This window comes from Camelina sativa, chromosome 12 (assembly GCF_000633955.1).
Source record: "Camelina sativa cultivar DH55 chromosome 12, Cs, whole genome shotgun sequence".
NCBI lineage: Eukaryota > Viridiplantae > Streptophyta > Magnoliopsida > Brassicales > Brassicaceae > Camelina > Camelina sativa.
Genome location: NC_025696.1, coordinates 3,838,082 through 3,843,895, shown reverse-complemented (window position 1 = coordinate 3,843,895; position 5,814 = coordinate 3,838,082). Strand labels below are relative to the sequence as shown.

Genomic DNA, 5,814 nt, shown 5'->3' with positions numbered 1-5,814 from the left:
GTTAGTTGCATCCAGATCTGTGCAGCCTCCTGCTACATATATTTTTCCATCAAGAACGCAAGCAGATGGGTCCACACGTTCAGCACCCATGCTTACAGCCTCACGCCATGTGTGAGAGCGACAGTCCATGACCATAACGGCATTGTTCTTTATTAAGCCGCCAATGACATAAATATTAGAACCAACCAGTGCAACTCCTGGCAAGTGCTCGGGAAGAAAATCGGGAGATAAAATTGGGACCAAAACATTCCTCGAGCTATTTGGTCTCCGGCAAAGAGTAAACACACGTAGTGGGTGGTTAGAAACGTTAAAGAATCGCGTAGAGAAAATTCTCGGTGCGGCATAAGAGGTTTCGGGTTTGGTAAAGCTTGGCTGAAGTAAGGAAAGAGCGGAATCTCTTGAAGACTAAGGAGAGAATTGTTTAGTAAATTCTTGAGACAGGAGCTAGACAATTTAATACCAAATTATCAGGAAGCATCAGAAAACTATACATCGTCATCCTTCTTCTTTTAAGCGGTGGCTCTTCTCCGTTAGACATTAACAAAGTCTTGGAACCGTTTTAGCTTTCTCTCTTATAATAATCTCTTCCTCACCCACTACGGTTATATATACAATATACTACAGTTCCTCAAAAAATGAAACTTTTATGTCCTTAGACTTTTTATAGCTTTCTTTTGTAAATAAATAAATATTATTAAATGAAAATAACAAAGCTTTATCATCGACTCACCGTATTAAGGAAAAGTATCCTTTATACCACGTAAAATATTTGTTCATTATCCTGTAAATAATATTATTGTTATGTATCTTATTTATGTTTTTTTTTATAAAATAAAGTATCTTTTAAAACTCTTAAAAAGGAAAAACAAATATAAGATTTACAACCAGATCAGCCAATATCTAACTATCAAATCACTGATTTCAAAATTTTTAATCTACAATTTAATGAATCTAAAGGGTTTATCCAATCATTAATTTGTACATCCATATAAGATTTGAAAATTCTTATTTTATTGATTTTCAAAAACAAAATTGAAATAATATGTTTTATTCATAGATTTGAACCTTTCTATTTTTTACTTTCAACTTGAAACCCGAAAATAAATTGTTAAACAAATAACATACGATTTAACAAATATTTATAAATCATAAAATTAATAATACTTGAATTTCACTATAAAAATAAATCGATGATTATATATTACATGATTTTTGTTTTGCCTTCCAAATCCATTAAAAACCATAATTAAATAACCTCCTAAGATTTGGAAATCTTCACAACTCAATCAAAAATATAAATAAAAGCAAAAAAAAAGGCATTTTCAAAAATATCCTCATTAATGTGTGACTTTTTAAAAATACTTTTTCATGTTGTTCATTTTCAAAAATACATTTTTAATATACAAAATGACTAAATTTTAAACCCTAAAACCTAAATACTAAATTCTTCCTCCTAAAAACTATATCTTAAATATAAAATAAAGAACTAAAACCAAAAAAAAATCTAAAAATTAATCTGTAATTTTGTAAAATAGAACAAAAATGAAAATGTTAAAAAGGGGTATTTTTGAAATATATGTTTCAAAAGGTTGCATTTCTAACTTTTTTTTTTGTGTATCTATTTTTATTTTCATGTAAAACTGTAAAACTTTTTAATTATTACTTTTAAAAATATGTTAGGTACATCCGTGCACGGCGATTCGATAATAATTAAGTAATAAACTGGAAGTAGATCAATGTTCAACTCTTTGTTAACTGGCCTGTTGTAACTCTGCGAGGACATCATCGATTTCACACAAAAAAAAAAGAAACCAAAAAATAGTAGAAGTTAAAAAGTCGTGACTAACACAATGAACTTAAAAATTATCCATATATAAATATAAGTATTCGAGGACTTATGCTAATTTTGATGAATACTCCTGTCAATGATAATTATATGGTTATGTAATTCGTATTCATGACGGTCGATGGATATGTTGGTGCTAAAGAAATTCATAATTCGTTGTATAATTTTTCTCCTGTAATAAATAAAAAATAAATGATAACGTAACAATGTTACCGTAACATACTAACATTCTTGGTCGTTGTAAAAATTATGTAATCGTAATTCGTTGTATAACATTCTTTTGTCATTATTGATGTTGATGGAACTAAGATTATTACTATTATTACTCAAATAGTATAAAATAATTTTGATATACTTTAATATCACGAAAGCCTGATGAGTTGGGCCCAAATCCAACCAGGTAAAAAGAAGTTAATAAGTTTTAAAGAGTAGTAATTTTACATACCCCCGCCACTTATTTGAAATTGTGCGTGACTTGTCTTTCTCATGATCAGACTCACACACCTACCAAGTGTTCGAGATAATTCCTCTGAGGAAAATCGACTTTTTTGTTTTTCACGGGGAAGTGAACGTTCGGCGTGGAAAGCAGAGGGAACTGTTCACAGAAAGTTTAGCGATTTAGTAACGATCATCCCCTGTAGTCATCGCCCAGAAAGTATGTGCGGGCATGACTCATGACGAGTCAACTCGACGACTCAGCCGCCGAGGCTGCTTCTGCTACCATTCGAAGTACGCCTCTGTGAGTTTTTCTTGATTTTGATTCAAATCGTTTGGATTTTTTTGCGTTTTATATGCCGAGAATCTTCCCATGTTGAACTATACGGAACTGCATCTTAGTGATTGGCTTATACTTAATGATTGCATTAACATGTTTTAATCAAGCTATCAATTTCTTAAGCACGGCCTTAGATCCTATTGTTCTGGTTGTGTTGGAATATAATTTGAGTTTCTGAAGTTTAATTGATTTCATACATTAAATGATGTGTCTTTTTTACATGTGTGAAGAGTTACAACTCTTAGTTTGTGTTGGTTCATGTTGTGTCTTTTTCTCAGTCTATATAAAGACATTGTCATTGTCTGTAAACTACGTATTAATAAAGTTGTGTGTTGAGTCAAAGAGAGAATCGTTATCGTTCTCTGTTCTTCTTCTTAACTCTTTCTCTCATACTCTGTTTTGTTAATCAAAGATCAACAGGTTGGTCTGAAAAGTGAGCAATGATTTTATCCATGTTTTTTTTTACGTCTGCTGCAAGGGATTTTGTCTCCACCAGAACACTAAGAAATCCTGATGTAGTTGATTTTGATGGATTGCCTCAATCTTTTGTTCAGGGTGAAAGACATGATAGTGTGTGTGTGTGTGTGTGATAGAGAGAGGATCCTATAATTGCTGATGATGTATGTATTTGAGATAATTATTGATTTGTCTTTTTGCTTATTGTAACTCCAAAAATTGCTATTTCGTCTTGGAAACATGATATCGTTTTCTGAGACATGAGTGTTGTTCTGAACTTCTGGGTCAATACTTACTAACTACTTGACTCAATTTTCTCAGGTGATTGACTTCACTAACCTGTGGTGACTGCAAGAACTTCAAACTTGTGTCATAGACCTAGTGTACAAGGTCTTGCAGATGCATTTATCCTTCCAGTACTGTGAACTTGCTTTTTCATAAGGTATGTTCTTCAAGCGAATGCTACAAACAACAGTACATAAGATTTTGGTCTTTCTGAATCCATAAAATGAGAACGCAATCAGCAAAAAGTGTGTAAGATACTCATAACAACTAAAAGGAAACCTCGCCAGTCTGATTTCAACCAATCTCTTGCCTAAACATGTCTGATTTCAGGCCAATCTCTTGCCTAAACACAGTCTATAAGTTCATCTTCAAGTTGTTAGCAAGTCGACTTAAAGGTATCTTACCCGGAATAGTCAGCCATGCCCAATCTGCTTTTATGCCTGGTCGCCTCTTATTGAAAAATGTGCTGCTTGCTACTGAAATCGTACATGGTTATAACAAGAAGAATACCCCTGCTAGTGCAATGCTTAAAGTCGACCTAAGAAAGGCTTTTGATTCCGTGGGTTGGGATTTTGTTATCTCCACACTAAGAGCTGTTAATATGCCTGAAAAATTCATAGGATGGATTCAAGAATGTATCTCTACGGCCAGCTTCTCTATATCAGTTAATGGGCACACAGGGGGCTTCTTCAACAGCACTCAAGGTCTAAGGCAGGGGGATGCACTCTCCCCGTATCTGTTTGTCTTGACCATGGAGGTTTTCTCGAGCTTGCTCAAATCAAGGTATCAATCTGGTTGTATATCCTATCATCCAAAAACCTCAGACTTGGAGATTTCTCACTTGATGTTCGCAGACGACGTTATGATATTCTTTGATGGGGATGGTTCCTCTCTGCATGGTATTTATGAACTTGCAGGATGGTCTGGCTTACACATGAATAGGGAGAAAACACATCTATATCATGCAGGCTTGAGCCAATCTGAATCCGATGCTTTGGAAAGCTATGGATTCCCCATGGGGTCTCTGCCTGTGAAGTACCTGGGTCTGCCTCTGACGAGTCGAAAGCTTAAATTATCAGACTATGCCCCCCTCTGCTTGAGAAAATCAAGGCCAGATTCAATTCCTGGTCCGCGAGAGCTCTATCTTTTGCGGTAAGAGTCCAGCTTATAGCATCTGTAATCTCTGGCACAGTGAATTTCTGGATATCCACCTTCATTCTTCCGCTTGGTTGTATCAGAAAGATTGAATCGCTGTGCTCATCTTTCCTCTGGTCAGGTCAAATAGATAAGAAGGGATTGGTGAAAGTGGCTTGGTCGCAAGTATGTTTGCCAAAAAAAGAAGGCGGTCTTGGGTTACGGCGTTTTGCGGTGTGGAACAGAACTTTATGCCTTCGAATGATCTGGCTTCTCTTCTCAAATAGTGGTTCCCTACGGGTGGCGTGGCATAAACATCACAACCTTAGCAGTTCAACTAGCTTTTGGAACCTCATAGAAAAACCTAATGACTCGTGGAATTGGAAGTGTATGCTGAGGCTAAGGGACTTGGCAGAACGTTTCATCAAGTGCAACATCGGTAATGGCAGAACAGCTAGCTTCTGGTTTGATAATTGGACTCCTTTTGGCTCACTGATCAATTTTATTGGTAGACATGGCCCCGCGTTCCGACCAGACCTTGATGTTTCATGTCCATTTAACTAGTATACACGTGCCAAGTGAGGAACAGGGGCTCGACACTTATGAATGGGTGGTTGACAACCGAAGCTGCAATGGTTTCTCTTCGTCACAAACTTGGTCCGTCCTAAGACCTAGAGCTGAGGCAGATTCGGTATGGTTCAAAGGAGCAACACCTAAACATGCTTTCACCATGTGGACAGCAACCCTTAATCGCCTTCCTACAAAGACACGGCTTCAGAGTTGGGGTATGCAGACTAGTCCAACTTGTGGTCTATGTTCCACTCACCCTGAAACTAGGGATCACTTGTTTTTGACCTGTGAATATGCGCTTTCACTTTGGCATACTTTCAGCAGTAGATTGGAACAGCCTATTATCACTTGGTCAGATCTGCTTCTTTGGCTGCAGACAACTAATCACAAGTCGCCACCAACTCTGCGCAAATTGACTGCACAGTCTGTTATATACGCTACTTGGAAACAGCGTAACAACCTGCATCACAATCAGAGCCATGTCCTGCCTTCGGTGATCTTTAAAGACATTGATCGAGAGATCAAGAATTCCATCATGGCAAGGAATCTTAATAAGCGATTTAAAAAGTTTATGAGTTTATGGCTACAACGAAGATGTCTAGGATTATCAAAGTTTGCCCGGTTGCTTTCTTGTTTTACTTTTTTGCTGAGAAACCAACGAAATAGGTTGTAACTTTTGTAACACCAAACTTTTCATTTGATATGATATTTGCACTTTAGCAACAAAAAAAAAAAAAAAGAAAATCTC

The 5,814-nt window shown here is 36.2% G+C and overlaps 1 pseudogene; it reads right to left on the bottom strand.

The window, feature by feature from the left end:
* LOC109127896 overlaps positions 1–988 on the bottom strand; it is a 6,409-nt pseudogene extending 5,421 nt beyond the window's left edge.